This window comes from Giraffa tippelskirchi, chromosome 7 (genome assembly GCF_054371585.1).
Source record: "Giraffa tippelskirchi isolate mGirTip1 chromosome 7, T2T-mGirTip1v1.2.pri, whole genome shotgun sequence".
NCBI lineage: Eukaryota > Metazoa > Chordata > Mammalia > Artiodactyla > Giraffidae > Giraffa > Giraffa tippelskirchi.
Genome location: NC_137281.1, coordinates 129,491,640 through 129,511,637, shown reverse-complemented (window position 1 = coordinate 129,511,637; position 19,998 = coordinate 129,491,640). Strand labels below are relative to the sequence as shown.

Here is a 19,998-nt window from a genome sequence, read left to right as displayed (position 1 = left end):
AGTGTTGCAGTCATTAGCTATACAACTAATGACAGCTGAACCAATCAGTTTTCATGGCCTGCTGGGGCAAGAGCATCTTTTCTGTCTTATGTGACTTATCACATAAGGCATCAAGGTGATTTATGTGTCCCAGGGCATGGGACAGGTATAGATAGCACAGTGCCTTTACAGAGAACAGGGGTTGTGTTTCTGATGGCACTTTCAGAGGCTCCTGAGGGCATATTAAGGGGTTGTTTGTGGCTATAACAAATATATATTTTTACTGTGATAATCTTCAGTTATCAGGTTAAAAGAAAGTGAGAGTCACATTGCACACAACACCATCACCCAGACGTCTGCGGGTGTCACTGAGGAAGCTATGATGTCCAACTCTGGCAATCACACGTATTATGTACACAATGGGGCATGCCTTACTCAACCAGAGTCAGCCTTATTCAAGGGGATGTGATGTGATTTGTGTGTGTGAATCGGGAGTTTCCAATGAAATGAAATTCTCTTTCTTCAAATCCACAGCATGCTTCTATTGCTGTATCTCAGAACCAAATGACCCAGGGGTTTGACAATCCCCCTTGTCAAGACGGCCAGGATGCCGACTGCTACAGAACTGATTACTGCTCTTTTGCCACACAGCGTCAGACTAAATCCAAGGAGTGTGTTTTTGAAAGCCGCACCAGCCTCTATAGTTTCTCTTCTTGTGAATAGAGAGAATTCGTGTTGGTTTTGCCTGTCACAGTAGAGGGTCAGACACCAGGTGTGGCTTAGGCATTAAAGGAACCTTTTCCAGATAAATCTCAAGCTTCATAGAGCTGCTCTGAAGAGCTCTGCACTGTGTGTCCGGACTTGGTGACATTCTGTGATGTTGTTCACCACACCCTGTCTTTCGGTTTCTAAGGAAACATCTCGGGAAGAAGTTAGAGATGCTCTAACCACCCGCCAGATGGGGACGAGCCTAAAAATGTCCTGAACCGTCTACTCATGGAGCCAGAGACCTGTTTGTCTTTTGGGTCCCACCAAGAAACATCACATGAGCTTGTGTTCTCTCTAGCCTTCTAGACGATGTCCACAACTCGGCACTCTTTAATAAGGCACAGTAGATTAAGTACAGGCTCCCCAGCCATGTTTTAGGCAAGTTTATTTTAAGCTACTTTAACTGTTCATTCTAATTTGTAAATTAATATTTCAGCCCATTGTACAATTCAAATACATAACTATGCAAAACTATTATTGCAGAAAGGAACTGATAAAATGGAAAATAACTACATTGACCTTTCCCAGCCATTCTGGTTATAAATATAAACCTTCTGTGATAGGGTGGACTGCTATAGAAACAACATTTTAATTGACATGGAAAAACTTAATAATGGAATCTGTTTTGGGGTAGGACTGAACTGGGCCAATGAATGTAACCTTCTTTGTTCAAAAGCACCTTCTGGTATTTAGAGCAGAAAAGTGCACATTTATGAGCAGATGAATGACTCTGCTGTGAACTCTGTAGCATATTGGAAACAACTGATGAATGACTTTACTACCCAGAGCACCATGTCCACTGTGCGATGCTGGGGCAGTATAGGCGGGGGGTGGGTACTAGAGGGTACCAGCACATATGGGCACAGTGTAGCTGCCCTATAGGTCTCTGGCATTGCTTTGCCTCATTGCAACATCCACTGATAATCCAGCACATGCCTGAACATGGGGCAAAAGGGAATATTCACTCCAGATGGCTGTCTCAATATGACTACTTGGTTTATCCTGCTGAGCTTCCAAGTTTACATGTACTTTGAAAAGTGAAAGTGTTAGTCGCTCAGTCGTGTCCGATTCTTTCCAACCCAACCCCATGGACTGTAGCCCATCAGGCTCCTCTGTCCATGGGATTTTCTAGGCAAGAATAGTGGAGTGAGTAGCCATTCCCTTCACTAGGGAATCTTTAGGAAAGGAGAATAAGACCATGTGTGGACACTGCAGAGATCAATGGTCAGTGGATTCTGATGTTGAGGAAAAAGCCACACTCTGGGCCCCAGATTTAGATCCTAGTTTTGTCACTCACCCACTGTAACCATTTCACAGAAGTCATCTGTTATTACCTTTGTAATTTATCAACAGAGTGGGTCAATGTCAGTAGCATTCACAACACTGTATTCAAAGCAGAGGGAATGATGTACAACATGGCACTGTCTCTCCTCAAATACAAACCTGTACTTGGAGCCATCACTTTCCTGTAGTCCATAACACAGGCTTTAGAGATTACTGTTCTGTTTAGCTTTAAATATATGTTAGATATTGACTGTATTAATTAGAGATAATCCTGGTTTGAAAAACATGTTTTTCCAGAACTAATGACTTTTATGTCAAGCTGACAAGTATAATTAGGCAATAAATCCTCAATCAGTCTGGCTCAGATTGCTACGGGGAAGATGAGATCTCTGCTACCCTTGTCAATTTATGTATAAAATATGCATGAGTACTATTTCTAAAGAGAGGAGGTGGCTAAAGGAATTCATAATTTATTTTTGCATTAATATACTCTTTAAAATATTCTATCTTTTCAAGGAGCCATATTTCAAATGAGTGCCCACACTACAACTACGATTAGAAAGTCACAAAATGCCTACTTGGATTTCATCAAAATCAACAGTGTTTCATAAAATAAATAAATCAAAATGAGAAGCCTATCTGTTAGAGGCAATGGTGTTGAACTTGGCAGTGGGCCACACCCACGCCTGTCTGGGATTGGCTCACTGAGCTATTCCACAAACCTTGGCAGAGAACCTAGTGCAGGCACAGGGCTGGGGCAGACGCGGTCAATCAATCCAGCAAACAGAGATGCCAGAGAGGATGTCTGAGCAGAAACGTGTTTCTAACTTGGAGTCACTCCTAATTACACTGAAGCTGGATTTGGTCACGGTACCCATCACAGGACATGACCTGATATAGTTCAGAGAGGATGACACGCTGAGGGCTGTGGTTGGAAAGCTGGGCAGGAAGACGCTGATGTGCCTTGTAGCAATCTATTCCCAGGAACTCGTACACTGCTTACACCGATGGAAAGAAAACCTCCTTGAGGGCAGGAACTCCTGTCTTTTTGAATCAGTCTTCGATTCAGGCAGTATACTGCATGGCTAAAAGTACAGATCAGGCTGGTTTCCTACTTCACTGATGACTAGCTGTGGGACTCTAGGCAGGTTACTTAAATGCTCCGTGCCTCAATTTTGTCATCTTACAAGTGCTGATCCTGAGTCCAGGAAGGTTAGAGCTATCTCAGGGCAAAGATGCTTTAGCGACTTTTATATCTTCCCAGTTTACCACAAAGTGCTGAATAAGGGACAGGTTCAGATCCGAGTCTGTATAAACCTATTAGGCTATCCTAATGTGCAATCCCATTTGCATTATTTTGTCTCCTGTCTTTTGGAAAACAGGGATGATGTGCAGTTTTCCCACAGAGCACACACATCTAGACACATGAACAGGTTACATTACCAATCACATGTGTGCGCTAGTCACCATCAGTGATGGTCTATTTCTAATGGTGACTTTGAAAAGGTACACTTTTCAAAGACATCACCCCACACTGGCTGCATGGCAGCTCCCACGAAGCAGGAGAGGACGAGGAAGGGATACAGTCCTCATAGCACAAGGCAGAACTCTGGAACTTCCCCCATCTCAATGCCCACACAGCAGATGTCAGAGCTGCTGACTACCTAGGTGGTAAAGACCACTGTGGTCCCTGGAGAAGGATGGAGGCGGCGGGGGTCACACTCATCTGATAGGAGACAAGAGAAACTGACTTCTAACAAATACATTACCAGAACAGCAGTCTGTTTTCTCTGGAACATTAGATGTGAGCAAGAAGGGATATAGGAAGAAAAGATGAAGATGCAATATATTTTAAATGCCATGTATTTCAGTGAAAATGAAAACAATGATGAGACACCTCTTTGCTGTACATCTTAAGACTAGAAGAGGAAGAGAGAAACCTAACTGTGGTCTCCCATAACAGGAGATGGTAAACTTTATGGAGACATATTTAGTCAGTCAGTGGACAATGCTTTAAAAGATGGGTGTGAATTTGTCTATTGCAACATCTAATTTACTTATCTGAATATTTAAGTATCTGCATACATAAGAGCTACCTGTCACAGGAGACAAAGCTAACTGAAAGAATGAACCCTAATAAATATGAATTATAAATAACAGTATCTTGTAAAATGACTAGGTTGAAAGAGTGAAATTCATTGTTCAATAATTCCATTTATATACTTTTCACAAATAATGCATTTATTGGGTAAAACAAAGTATATCTTGTTTCCAAAGATACACAGGTATCTACTATAAACTATGTGTTACAGGCAGCCACCAGTAAATGCAAGGTCTAATTTGTTGCCATAAGCAGGCAAACTTCCCAGTGCTATGAATTGAATATGACATAAATTGATTTTATACTAAGATATCCAAAGACCCACCATAAAATTATTTTACTATGTAGGCTAGTTTATCAGTTGTCAAAACGATCCCTTGAGTACTGAAGAATAAAAAGACTAAAATTTACCCTTGCCTCAAAATAAAATACAAAATTCTATTGATTATATATAGTGAAAAAAGCAAAAGCTCTCATTTAAAAGACATTTAAAAAAAATGAAAAGTTGGGGGAGGAGTTAGATTTTTTTCCTTCATTTTACTTGGGATTTTATTTTTAAGGCTTGGCTTTGAAAATTTGGCCTTAAAATTTGTCCATCTGCTGAAGAATCTCATTTTCTTCACAGAATAATACCAGTTGAATAAGGCCACATCCCACTTATGTAGAAATATGAAAATATTTACTCTCAAAAGACATTTAACTTGGCAGTTGGTATTTTCAAGATGTTCAGCGCAATCCTATTACACAAAACTTTGAGTAAGACAATGACTGAAGTACAATCCCAAAGAAAGGCAATGCCAAAGAATGCTCAAACTACCGCACAATTGCACTCATCTCACACACTAGTAAAATAATGCTCAAAATTGTCCAAGCCAGGCTTCAGCAATACGTGAACCATGAACTTCCAGATGTTCAAGCTGGTTTTAGAAAAGGCAGAGGAACCAGAGATCAAATTGCCAACATCCACTGGATCACCAAAAAAGCAAGAGAGTTCCAGAAAAACATCTATTTCTGCTTTATTGACTATGCCAAAGCCTTTGACTGTGTGGATCACAATAAACTGTGGAAAATTCTGAAAGAAATGGGAATACCAGACCATCTGACCTGTCTCTTGAGAAACCTGTATGCAGGTCAGGAAGCAACAGTTAGCACTGGACATGGAACAACAGACTGGTTCCAAATAGGAAAAGGAGTACGTCAAGGCTGTATATGGTCACCCTGCTTATTTAACTTATATGCAGAGTACATCATGAGAAACGCTGAGCTGGAATAAGCACAAGCTGGAATAAAGGTTGCCGGGAGAAATATCAATAACCTCAGATATGCAGATGACATCACCCTTATGGCAGAAAGCAAAGAAGAGCTGAAGAGCCTCTTGATGAAAGTGAAAGAGGAGAGTGAAAAAGTTGGCTTAAAGCTCAACATTCAGAAAACTAAGATCATAGTATCTGGTCCCATCACTTCATGGGAAATAGATGGGGAAACAGTGGAAACAGTGTCAGACTTTATTTTTTGGGCTCCAAAATCACTGCTGATGGTGATTGCAGCCGTGAAATTAAAAGATGCTTACTCCTTGGAAGGAAGGTTATGATCAACCTAGATAGCATATTTAAAAGCAGAGACATTACTTTGCCAACAAAGGTCTGTGTGGTCAAGGCTATGGTTTTTCCAGTGGTCATGTATGGATGTGCGAGTTGGACGACGAAGAAAGCTGAGCGCCAAAGAATTGATGCTTTGGAACTATGGTGTTGGAGAAGACTCTTGAGAGTCTCTTGGACTGCAAGAAGATCCAACCAGTCCATCCTAAAGGAGATCAGTCCTGGGTGTTCATTGGAAGGACTGATGTTGAAGCTGAAACTCCAGTACTTTGGCCACATCATACGAAGAGTTGACTCATTGGAAAAGACCCTAATGGTGGGAAGGATTGGGGGCAGGAGGAGAAGGGGACAACAGAGGATGAGATGGTTGGATGGCATCACCGACTCGATGGACATGGGTTTGGGTGGACTCAGGGAGTTGGTGATGGACAGGGACGCCTGGCGTGCTGCGATTCATGGGGTCGCAATGAGTCAGACACGACTGAGAGACTGAACTGAACTGAACTGAAGTACTAGGAAACATAACATGTATCTAACATGTATACCTGCCCCCACGCAAGCCATTCATACATGCTTTGGGTGTTCCTCCTCAAGCCTCAATCAACTGAACTTCTTAGAAGGACCTCTGTTATCTGTGTATCCTTGGGCCATATTCTGAATCTATTTCTTAAGCTGTAAAGTACAATACCTGCATTGAAGAGATGTTGGAAAACCTCGAACGATGTTTTTAAAGGGCACAGCATCTAGTCCCCAACAAATAATAATTATTATTCTAGTCAGCTATTTTTATGACTAAAACATTCATAATCTCTATCAGATGATTTAATACTTAATTATATAGGGTCCTCCAGATTCTTGATTGTTTTGGAAGGCAAAGAATATTGTTACATATCATTGCCTAATATGTATCTGTGTGTTAAGTTGCTTCAGTCGTGTTCAACTCTTTGTGACCCCATGGACTGTAGCCCACCAGGCTCCTCTGTCCATGGGATTCTCCAGGCAAGAATACTGGAGTGAGTTGCCATGCCCTTCTCCAAGGGATCTTCCCAACCTAGAGATCGAACCCACAGCTCTTACAGCTCCTGCATTAGCAGATGGGTTCTTTACCACTAGCGCTACCTGGGAAGTCCCAAAGCTAATATGTATGCAGAGTACCAAATGTTACTAGTGAACAATATGCTCCTTCCGATGCAGCCCTCCAGAGAGAGCATCTCTAGTACTAGTTTCATGTGTATGCTTTTAGGGAAAATCTGTGTCTGTGCTAACACAGCATAGATGTCAGAAATGACAGCACACTGTCCACGGTGTTCTGTACCCTGCTTCTCTCACTTAACAATACAACTTGTACAATGATCTGTATCACCTGGCTGTTTGTGCTACATCATTCTTTTTGATGTGCAGATGTAGCCCGATTTACCAATTTTTAAAGTTCATTTAAAACATTAAAAATTTTTCTATTTTACAAGCAATGTTGCAATGAATATCCATGCATTCAATTTGCATACAGGGAAATATATCTAAAAGATAAATTCCTAGAGAAAATTGCTAGATCAAATGTGCACTTTTAATATTGACAGTTACTGTCAAACTACTTTGCCTAGAAGTTATACCAATTTAAATTCTCATCAGATGTATTTAAGAGTGTATTTTCCCCACCCTCACCAACACAGAGAGTTTAAGTGTCATGGTCTGTATTGTATAATATGTGAAAAATGGTATCCTTGTGCCTTTAAGCATTTCTATTATCATTACTGAAGCTGAACATGTTCTAAAGTGCTTAAAAGTCATCTCTTTTTCTTTACTATGAACTGTTTATATCTTCTGTCCATTATTCTTTGGGGTTATTGGTCTTTTTCTTTTTGATTTGTAGGTACTCTTTACATTATTACCCCCATTGTCTGTGATAAGACTTGCCAGTTACCCCACTCAATTGGAATCTGACTTTAATGAACTTCCCTGGAGGCTCAGACTGTAAAGACTCTGTCTGCAATGCAGGAGACCTGGGTTCAATTCCTGGGTTGGGAAGATCTCTGGAGAAGGAAATGGCAACCCATTTCAGTATTCCTGCCTGGATAATTTCATGGACAGAGGAGCCTAGCAGGCCACCCCATGGGGTCACAAAGAGTCAGACACATCTAAGTGACTAACCAAACAACATGCATTTTAGAAGTTTATCAAGTGATACGTCAATAATTTTTTAACGGTTTCCAGATTTTTACCTCATAATTAGTAAGGCTTTCCTCAATCCCAAACAAAGTGAACAATTTTCCATTTTTTAGTACATTTATGATTTTACTTTTCATGATTAAAAATATTACTTGAACACTTATTTGAACAGTAGTAAGTGGTTGTAAAGATAAGTTTTCTATTTTTAGCACATAATACATGCATATCATGCAAAATTTTTTTTTCCTTGTATTGTCTACACATTTTGTTTAGAGAAAGTGATTCTGTTATTTGATACATAATGATCACAACTCTTAGGGCTTCATTGGGTTGCATCCCTTTTCATTATACAGAAACTTTCTTTGAGTTAATACATTTTTTTTACTCTAAATTCAATCCTTTTTAATATTAAGATGGCAACTTCAATTCTTTTTGTTTGCATTTCTTTGATATGCTCCATAATCTTACCCCCAATCTAAATAATTTTGTTTTAGATGTGTCTTATATACAGCCTATAATTGGATCACATTTTTCTATGTGATCCAATTCTGTTAATATATAAGTTTAGAATATTTACATTTATTGATAGGTACAAGATATATCTATATGCTGCTTGTATTACTACTGTTGCCTTTTATTATAGAAACAGCTTTACTAAGCTCTAATTATGACAGTAAGTTGCATCTATTTAAAATGTACAGGGACTTCCCTGGTGGTCCAGTGGTTGAGAATCTGCCTTCCAATGCAGGGGATGCAAGTTTGATCCCTGGTCAGGAAACTAAGATTCTACATGCTGCAGGGCAACTAAGCCCGCTTGCCACAGCTAGAGAGCCTGTGTGCCACAACCAGAGAACTTGGCACACTGCAATGACGGAGCCCACACATTCTAGATAGAGCCTGTGCTCCACAACTAGAGAAGCCCACGTGCCCCAGTGAAGAGCCCAGGTGCCACAACGGAGACCCAGGTCAGCCATAATAAATAAATGCACAGTTCGATAAGTTTTGACACGTTTTGTTGTTCAGTTGCTCAATTGTGTCCGACTCTTTGCGACTCCATAGACTGCAGCACACCAGGCTTCCCTGTCCTTCACCATCTCCCAGAGCTTGCTCAAACTTACATCCATTGAGTCAGTGATCCAACCATCCAACCATCTTGTAATCTGTTGTCCCCCTTATCCTATTGCCTTCAGTCTTTCCCAGCCTCAGGGTCTTTTCCAATGAGTCATTTCTCCACATTATAAAACCATCATCATAATCAAAATTATGCACCTATCAATAACCTACCGAAACTTCCTCACTACGCACCTCTGTAATTCATCTTTCCCTTCCAACCACTTCCTCATGCCAAGGCAGCCAAGGATTTGTTTTCTATCACTACAGACATTAGATTGCATTTTCTATCATTCTATAGAACAGAAATCTTACACTATGTACTATTTTTTAAATCTGGCTTCTTTTATTTAGCATCACTCTTTTTAGATCTGTGTTGTTGCATGTATCAACAGTTCACTACTTTTATGCTGAGCAGTATTCTCTTATAGGAATATACTATAATTTTGTTCATTCATTCATCTGTTGATGGATATCAGGTTACTAGTTTCTGGCTACCGCAAATAAAGCTGTTATGAATATTTATGTCCAAGTGTTTGTATAAACATATCCTTTCATTTCTCTTGGTCAAATATCTAGAAGTGGAGTAGCTGGACATATGGTAGGTATTGCTAAACTTTTAAATAAACTGCCAAACTGTTTTCCAAATTGGTTGTCCATTTTGTATTCTCATCAGCAAGGAATTGTTCCACATTCTGCCAACCCTTGGTATTGTCATCTTTTCATTTCAGTCGTCCTTATGAGTGCAAAGTGGTATCTCATTGTGGTTTTAATTTGCATTTCTCTAATGAGTAATGACACTGAGAATCTTTTCATGTGCTAATTTGCCATCTATATTTTATCTTTTCGGGTAAAATGTTCAATCTTTTGCCTATTAAAAACTTAGGTTATTTTCTTATTGAGTTTTGAGAACGCTATATATTCTGAATACAAATCCTTTATCATAAGTACGATTTACAAATTTTTCTGTCTGGTGTATCCTTTTCATTTAATGAACAATTTCTTTCAAAGAGCAGAAGTTCTCAATTTTTAAGTTTATCAATTTGTTCTTTTACGAATCTAGTTTGGTCTAAGAAATCTTCGCCTAATCCAAAATTACAAACAGTTTTTTCTCTATGTGTCATTTTCAGTTCAGTTCAGCCGCTCAGCCGTGTCCGACTCTTTGTGACCCCATGAACCGCAGCACGCCAGGCCTCCCTGTCCATCGCCAACTCCTGGAGCCTACCCAAACTCAAGTCCATTGAGTCGGTGATGCCATCCAACCATCTCATCCTCTGTCGTCCCCTTCTCCTCCTGCCCTCAATCTTTCCCAGCATCAGGGTCTTTTCTAATGAGTCAGCTCTTCGTATCAGGTGACCAAAGTATTGGAGTTTCAGCTTCAACATCAGTCCTTCCAATGAACACCCAGGACTGATCTCTTTTAGGATGGACTGGTTGGATCTCCTTGCAGTCCAAGGGACTCTCGAGAGTCTTCTCCAACACCACAGTTCAAAGGCATGAATTCTTCGGTGCTCAGCTTTCTTTATAGTCTAACTCTCACATCCATACGTGACTACTGGAAAAACCATAGCCTTGACTAGACGGACCTTTGTTGGCAAAGTAACGTCTCTGCTTTTTAATATGCTGTCTAGGTTGGTCAAAACTTTTCTTCCAAGGAGTAAGCATCTTTTAACTTCATGGTGGCAATCACCATCTGCAGTGATTTTGAAGCCCCCCAAAATAAAGTCAGCTACTGTTTCCACTGTTTCCCCATCTATTTGCCATGAAGTGATGGGACCAGATGCCATGATCTTAGTTTTCTGAATGTTGAGTTTTAAGCCAGCTTTTTCATTCTCCTCTTTCACTTTCATCAAGAGGCTCTTTAGTTCCTCTTCACTTTCTGCCATAAGGGTGGTGTCATCTGCATATCTGAGCTTATTGATATTTCTCCCAGCAATCTTGATTCCAGCTTGTGCTTCCTCCAGCCCAGCGTTTCTCATGATGTACTCTGCATATAAGTTAAATAGGCAGGATGACAACATACAGCCTTGATGTACTCCTTTTCCTTTTTGGAACCAGTTTGTTGTTCCATGTCCAGTCCTAACTGTTGCTTCCTGACCTGCATACAGGTTTCTCAAGAGGCAGGTCAGGTGGTCTGGTATTCCCATCTCATTCGGAATTTTCCACAGTTTATTGTGATCCACACAGTCAAAGGCTTTGGCATAGTCAATAAAGCAGAAATAGATGTTTTCCTGGAACTCTCTTGCTTTTTTGATGATCCAGCAGATGTTGGCAATTTGATCTCTGGTTCCTCTGCCTTTTCTAAAACCAGCTTGAACATCTGGAAGTTCACGGTTCACCTTTTAGAAGTTTTCAATTGAGGTCTATGATTCATCCTAAGCTAATTTTTAACATGATAAAAGGAATGGATCAAAGTTTGTATTTCTGCATATGGTCCAGAATCACCTGTATAAAAGGGTATCCTTTTCAATTAAGTTGCCTTTGCACCTGTATTGAGAATCAGTTGTCCATATACATGCAGGCCTATTTTTGGACACTATTCTGTTGATCTATTTATATATCTTTATATTAATACCACACTGTCTTAATTATTGTAGCTTAAAAAAAGTCTTGAAAGGGACTCCCCTGGCGGTCCAGTGGTTAAGAGTGGATCTGATCCCTGACTGGGGAACTAAGATCACACATGCCGTGTGGCATGGCCAAAAAAAGTCGTGAAGTCACTTAGTGTGAGTATTCCAATTCTGTTCTTTTTCAAAACTGTTTTGGTGTTTTTAGGTTTTTGCATTTTCAAGTAAATATTAGTTTCTTTTTAAAAAGTCTGCTGGAATTTTGATAAGGAGTGTGTTGAATTTACAAATCAAGTTGGGAAGAACTGAAATCAATACTGAATTTTCTGATCTACGAACACAGACTTTCCCTTCATATATTTGGAGATGTGGTTTATAGCAATGTTTTGTAGTCTTTAGTGTGCAAGTCTTGCACATCTTTTGTGAGCTTCACCCTTAAGTACAGTTAATTCCTGTTATTCACCAGAGTTCTGTTCTATAAAGTTGTTACAAACACAGAATTTGTGAATACCTAGGAGAAATGCAGGGTAAGGCTCCCATGAGTCTTGGGTCACAACATTTTTGTCAGTTGATCAACATATAACCTTGTTTTATATGGGTTTCTATTTAAACATGCCTGGTTTAATATATACTTCTCACAAATAATTAGTTGTCCAACAGGCAGAGTGTCACCTTGTTCAACCTCAAGTGGCAACTCAAATTTTTCACCATATGCTGCGCAAGCCTACAAATGGCTGTGAATGTGCCGTAAGTATTGGTTTGGGGTTACCAATAAATTCTAGTGAGTAAGTGAATGTGCAAATATGGCACCTGCAAATAATGAAGGTCAACTGTATTTTACATTTTTGATGCTACTGTAAGTGGTATTTTTAAAAAAATTCAACTTCTGAGCTTCTGTAGTGTCTTAAAAAAATCTTGCACATTACAGTCTGTGCTTTCTTTACCTTATGTTCTGTATTTTATATGATTGCTTAGAAGGGTTATATTTCTTTCCTTGTGGTTACTTTTATGTATACAACAATATAAATATGGTTGTACTCATTAACTCTCTAATAAGGGCAGTGATAAATGAGAATATTTTCATTTCCTCTCTACCATCCTCCCACACACACTTTTAATTGATTTTACAATGTTTACCGCTGTTTGCTTTTGAAAAAACCATTGAATATACTTATATCTTTCTGTTTTAAATGATAGTGTTTATCTCCCAGCTATAAAATCTGAGGATGTTTGCATGCATACACTTTCCACCTTTTCTCCTCTGCCTCTCTCTTTTATTATGTTATTTTTACATTGTAGAATTTATAACATTTACATTCTGTTCTGTGACAAGTCACTTTTACTTTATTCTAGTCCTACAGAGAGTGTTTAATTCAACATTTAGGTGTTAGTATCTTTGCCAAAAATTCTCCACTGACCTCCTATTTGGCTGAAATTTGTCTTCTAGTAATTTCTTCACTGAGGGGTTATAAAAATTCTACATCTTGAGTTCAAGCATGTTTAACAATATTTGTATAAAATAAATTTGGAGGAAGTAAAGAAATCTTGGGTCACTAGATTATGAAGCCCTTGGGCAAAAAAAATCTAAGCATCTAGCGTAGTACAATAACCTTTCAGACAACCCCCAGATGAAATGTGTCACTGATAAAAAAGATCTTGTACACAAAAATGTTTTCCTCTGTGCATATTCTATCTTAAGACTTTCACAATCTGGCTATATTTGGTAAGAATATCATCCAAAGAAATCAGGGATATTATATAATACAAGAATCAAATGGGGACGACAGCACTGGGACATAATGTGACAGTGGAAAGAATGTCGGGTCAGGAGCAAGTCAGTTTGACGGTCAGCCCCAACAACAACTAATGGAGTCCTTCTGCACATTACAAAAACCTTACAAATCTGATAAAAGAGGAAAGCAGTGGCACAGAATGCCGCTTTCCATTCTAAGAACACATTCCATGTAGTCATGTACGGACATGAGAGTGGGACCATAAAGAAGGCTGAGTGCTGAAAAATTGATGCTTTTGAATTGTAGTTCTGGAGAAGACTCTTCAGAGTCCCCTGGATAGCAAGGAGATCAAACCAGTCAATCCTAAAGGAAATCAACCCTGAATATTCATCGGAAGGACTGATGCTGAAGCTCCAATACTTTGGCCACCTGATGCAAAGAGCTGACGTACTGGAAAAGACCCTGATGCTGGGAAAGATTTGAGGGCAAGAGGAGAAGAGGACAACAGAGGATGAGATAGTTGGATGGCATCATTGATTCAATGAATATGAATTTCAGCAAACTTCGGGAGATAGTGAAGGAGGGGGAGCCTGGTGTGCTGCAGTCCATGGGGTTGCAAAGAGTCAGATGACTCAGCGACTGAAAAGCAATACCAGGGGGAAATATCATTATCATCCTCTACCCAACCTCAGCTCTTATTAAAATTGTTTACATTCCTTCAGAAATTAAGGGCTAAAGGACAAGAATAGGGGGTAAGGGACATCACGGAGAAAACAGTTTGATGTGAAAAATCTGTAGATACTCCATTTATACATAAAAAACCAATGGGAAAGTAAAATGGCTTGATATTGAATGCACTGGGGAATCAGATCTGATTTGATTAAGTCAATAAGATTATTACCACTGATGAAAAGATCTGTCCATGCAGTATATAACACAATCTGTATTCCTTGGGTGATGCTGTGGAAGGAAACTCTGAGAACTGCAGCCAAGAATGAGCAGGGTCAATGCTGTGTTATTACACTTGCTGTCCAGCTAAAGGAAGACAGATGAAGGGACAGATCTGCCTAAGGACTCTGCCTTCAGGCTGCTGCTTAAAATAAACCAGCTCTTACTCAATGATCTGTGGTGACATAAATGGGAAAGAAATCTAAAAAAAGAGTAGATATATGTATATGTATAACTGATTCACTTTGCTGTATAGCAGAAATTAACACAACATTGTAAAGCAACTACACTCTAATTAAAAAACAAAACAAAACACAGCCCCGCCTCTAATAGTTTTTGGGAAGACATAGAATATAAATATATTCAACAAACAAATGCGTTGCTATCTAGTGGATGAAGCCTATGCTGAGTGGGAAACCCTACAGACTGTCATTGTTTAGTCACTAAATTGTATCTGACTCTTTGTGACTCCATGGACCGCAGCCTGCCAGACTCCTCTGTCCACGGGATTTCCCAGACAAGAATATGGGAGTGGGTTGCCATTTCCTTCTCCAGGGGATCTTCCCGATGGGATCAAACCCAAGTCTCCTGCTAGGCAGACAGATTCTGAGCCAAGAGAGTCTACCACTGAGCCACCTGGGAAACCCAACCCTACAGATGCTACCTATCAAAGCAACTTTTCAAGAATAACCTATGTGACCAGAGCAAGTCTCATTTATGGTACTAGGAAAGTCAACACCCTTCAGCCATATATTTATGTGTTAAATTTAATTAGGTTAGCAACCAACATGCACAAAATTCTCTGCTTGAGTACAACTCTAAAAAAAGAAATTCAAAATAGATTTGTAAAATAAGAAACATCTGCACCTTAGTAACCAACCTAGTAATGATTTCTGCATATACAGTGCTTTTTCAAGGTAGAGCATTCTCGTGCATATTATTTTACTTGATCATATGGCACACACAACCACTACAATGTAAACATAACTATCCCCATTTTGTGAAATAAGAAAACTGACTTGGGGAGAGTAAGTTATTTCCTTAGTGAATGAGTGAACCTACATTGTATTGCAAACTCCCTTCATTATACTTCATTGCTTTTTTGCAAAACAATTTCCAACTTTGGGGGAGGGCATTTATATCAACTTTCATAATCATATATGATTTATGAGATCATAGTCTGGCAAATCACTTCGAAAGAAATGCAGTTCAGTCACCTATCAAATCTTCTTTCCATTATTAGGAATGAAGAACCATAAGTGACAATGAGATGAGAACCAGAAAAGTATGGCATCATGCAAATAAAATGTTAAGAATGAGTTACAAAAACAAGAGATGATCGAAACTGGGGCAAAGAGATTAAGGAGGAGTAATCAGGGAGGACAATGCATATAAATTATTTGTGCAATCACAGTGTTATAGGTTAAAATTATTAACACAAGTTGAAAGAAAGGCATATTGTTCAGAAGTTTCTAGAATCTCCTTGACAGCATACCACTCTTATCAATACCATCTAGTCCAAATAAGTGTTGAACTTGAATAGCCTGGAAAGCTTTGTGGTGTATAGAAATCTATTTCCCTGTAGTCAGAACATTCAGGTAAAAAACCAAAAAAAAATCTCCAATCCCCATAGAAGAGACCCTCAAATATGCAGAGACAGGCAGTTTGCACCTCACCTTCAGTATTCCTTCACTTGGTGAAACATCTTTCATTACTTCTGTTTTTTCTTCAAAACACACGACTTCAAATTCCTTTCCTCTCTTGGCTATCCTACTTTGAACACAGACCTGTCTCTTTGCATTCATTTTGAAATATCCATAACAGAATATAACAATCTACATATGGGCTGATGAGAGCAAGCAGGCAACCCTGCTCGTATAGCTTCAGCATAAGACTGTGTTGGCTTCTTGAGGTACTTTTCATACTATTTACTCACACTAGGAGTATCATCAAACCCTCAAATTTCGTTTATGAAAATCTGTTTCATATACTTTTAAAAATCAGCTTTGAGTATAATTTACATTTTAAAAAGTTTACCAATTTTAAGTGCACAATTTGATGCATTTTGACAAATAAATACAGTCATGTAACCATCTCTTCAATCAAGATACAGAACAGTTCTAGCACCCCAAATAGTTCCCTCATTACTCTTTGCAGCCAATTCTCTTTTCCCCTGCTCCAATAAGCGCTGATCTGCTTTCTGTCATGACAGTTACATCTTTTCTAAAGTATCATATAAATGAAAACAATGTGTTTTCACTTAATGTGTAGTCCTTTGCATCTGGCTTAATTCCAGGGATAGAAACCGTGTCTCTTGCACCTCCTGCACTGACAGGCTGATTCTTTACCACTAGTGCCACTTGGGAAGCCCAAACCTCTGGGCTGGTCTGGGATCTGAACCCGGGACCTGTCACACCCAAAGTGAGAATCACACTCCTAGACCAACAACCCACTTCTTTAAATTACCAAAGGCTTTTTGATATTTATCTACATTGTGTGTACAAGTAGCCTGTTCATTTTTATTAGTGATATTCCACAGTACAGGTAGACAATGATTTGCTTATCCATTCATCAGTTAGTGGGTATTCACATTATTTACAGTTTTTGGCTATCACAAATAAGGCTGTGGATATTGTTTTCATTTCTCTTGGGTAAATATCTAGGAAAGGACTGCTGGATCAGAAGATGAGCAGGGGAAAAACTCTTTTCTGCTATTTTTCTAATTCATTCTCACAACATGCCCGATACCAAAAGTGTGAATTTTCTACACCATGCAATTCTGACACTAACTGTCTGGAGTTAGCACGGACCCCACAGGTTAAGGGCTCAGTTCCATAAGAGTGCTCCCCATTTTAGATATTACAAATAGTAAGCCTCCAGGTTCCTCACAAGTTCTGTCCAATTTGGCTATAAATTGAGGTTTGCATGACCTCTATCTCGGATTTGATAATTTGCTGGAGTGGCTCATGGAACCCATGAAGAGTTTACTCACTACTGCTGATTTATTACAAAGGGTGTTTTAAAGGATACAAATGAACAGCCAGATGAAAATACACAGGGAGAGGTCTGGAAGGGTTACACACACAGGAGGTTCTGTCCCCATGGAGCTAGGGTGTGCCACCCTCCCAATATATGGATGTGTTCACCAACCCAGAAACTCTGCAAACCTCACACTCTTTATGACGGCTTCATCATGTAGGCGTGATTGATTATTAACCCAGTTTCCAGCTCCTCTCACTTCTCTGGAGAATGGGGATTGAGGGTTGAAAGTTCCAAATTTCTAATCATGGCTTGGTCACTCTGGTAACCACCCTCCATCCAGGAGCCCACCAAGAGTTGCCTTTGCTTTGCTAGAACAAAAGACACTCTTATCACCCAGGACATTCCAAGGGATTTACAATACAAACTCTGTAACAAACACTATCAGGAGCACTATACCAGAAAATAAGGTCAAAGACAAAATAATTAGCAGGAACTTGGGGACAGAGAATAACATGTATTTCTTATTTTACATATGGTAAGTTTACATTTTAATTTTTTTCCACAAAAAAAGCAATCTGAAATTTTAACTGAAATTGTGTTGAATCTATAGATCAATTTTTGGGGGAAAATTGACATGTCAATAATACCTTCCAATTCATGAATATGGCAGGGGACATAGAGAAATACATTGATTTTTGAATAACAAACCAACCCTGAACTCCTGGGATAAACAATTCAGAAATCTTACAATTCCTCCCTCCTGCCCTTGATGTCACTATCATATATTTGACTTCTCCATATATTATAAGCCCTGTTATTGTTGTTTTTTAGTTACTAAATTGTGTCTGACTCTTTTGCAACCTCATGGACTGTAGTATGCCAGGCTCCTCTGTTCATGGGACTTCCCAGGCAAGAATAAAATTGTTTGGGGGGGAAAGTGAAAGTTGCTCAGTCGTGTCTGACTCTTTGCGACCCCATGGACTATACAGTCCATGGAATTCTCCAGGTCAGAATATTGGAGTGTGTGACCTTTCCCTTCTCCAGGGGATCTTCCCAATCTAGGGATCGAACCCAGGTCTCTCACATTGCTGGTGGATTCTTTACCAGCTGAGCCACAAGGAGTGGATTGCCATTTCCTTCTCCAGGGGATCTTCCTGACCCAGGGATTAAACCCTTATCTTCTGCACTGGCAGATGAATTCTTTATCACTGAGCCACCAGGGAAGTCTTATAAACTCTGTGCATTATTATTAATTCTGCTTTAACCTGTTAATTATTTTCTGAAAAGATTACAAAAATGTCTTTTATATTTACCCTTATTTTTACTGTGTTCAGAGTACTCTGTGTAAATCCAAATTTCCCTCTGGTAACTTTTCTGTGGCCTAAAAATCTAACATTTATTGTTGTGCTATTGATAACTATTTTAGTTTTGTTTGAAATAGGTTTTCTTTTCATTTTTGAAAAATATTTGTGCTAGGTATAGAATCTTAGGTTGAGAGTCTCCTCTTTTCTCTCCCTCCTTCTTCCTTTCCAGTACTTTGAAGATGTCAACCCACTGTCTTTTGGTTTTGCAACATTTCTGGTAAATTTTTTTTTGTTTTGTTTTTCCATTCTTATTTTTGTTCCCCTGAACATATTGCCTCTTCTTTCTCTGGGTGCCTTCAAGATTTTATTATATCAGTCTTCAGCAATTTGATTGTGATAAGTCTTACTGTAGTAGCCCTTGTGTTTCTTCTCTTTGGAGTTCACTGAGCATTTTGGATCTTGGATTTTTCATTTTCATTAAATTTAGGGGAAAAAATGGCCATTTAAAAAATTTATTGCAGTATAGTTGATTTATGATGTTATGTTAGTTTCAAATATACAGCACAGTGAATATATATACATACATCCACTCTTTTTCAGATTCTTTTCCCATCTAGGCTATTACACAGAGTACGGAGTAGAGTTCCCTATGCTATTCAGCAGCTCCTTATTAGTTATCTATTTTATACATAGTACTGTGTCTGGTCATTCTTTTCTTTACTCTCATACTTCTAAAATACCAATTAAACATATTCAAGTCCACTTGGTATTTTTCCACATTTTAACTGTGGCTCTCTCCATTGTTTTTTCAGCTGTTTTCCTTATTTTGAATATTTTATATGGCTATGTTTTCCAGCTCAGTGACCTTTTCTTCAGTTTCTAAAATGCTGTTAACCTCAACCAGTGTGTATTTCACTTTAAACACTTCATTTTTAACTTTGCAAGCTTCAGTTGGGTCCTTTTTTGTACTTCCATTCCTCTTGTCAACGTGTCTTCGTTTTCCTCTACACTCCTGATCACAGGGAATAGAACTATTGCAGTTGTTTTGCCATTCTTATCTGTTAATTCTATCTATAATTTCTGGGTTTGTTTCTATTGATTCTCACCACTCTTGTCTCAGTAAAGGTCATAATTTTGCTACTTTTCTGCCTTTCTGGTCATTTTGGATTGGATGCCAGACACCGTTTTTTTTATGTTCTGGGGTGCTGAATTTTGTTAAAGGTGTTGAACTTGTTCTGGCAAGCAGTTATGCTAACTTTGAATCAGTTTTCTCTCAGGGCTTGCTTGTAAGCTTTGTTAGGGCAAGTTCAGGGCCGACTTTGACCTAGGGATCATTTAGCCTCATTATCTCCTACTCTTCTATTTCCCCTGTATTATAAAATCTTTCTACTCTGCAAGTGGGAACATGAACTAATCCCCAGTCCTTTGTGAGCTACAGAAGTGGTTTAACCAACTGAT

General features: G+C 39.0%; 1 protein-coding gene and 1 long non-coding RNA gene across 4 annotated transcripts in view; one reads left to right on the top strand and one right to left on the bottom strand.

The window, feature by feature from the left end:
• LOC145513373 (uncharacterized) overlaps nucleotides 1-2,392 on the top strand; it is a 285,374-nt gene extending 282,982 nt beyond the window's left edge. Inside the window, exon 9 of the long non-coding RNA XR_014059337.1 lies at nucleotides 514-2,392. This is a non-coding gene — a long non-coding RNA (uncharacterized LOC145513373). The remainder of the gene's footprint in view (nucleotides 1-513) is intronic.
• PELI2 (pellino E3 ubiquitin protein ligase family member 2) overlaps nucleotides 1-19,998 on the bottom strand; it is a 384,698-nt gene that overhangs the window by 33,292 nt on the left and 331,408 nt on the right. The window lies entirely within an intron of this gene.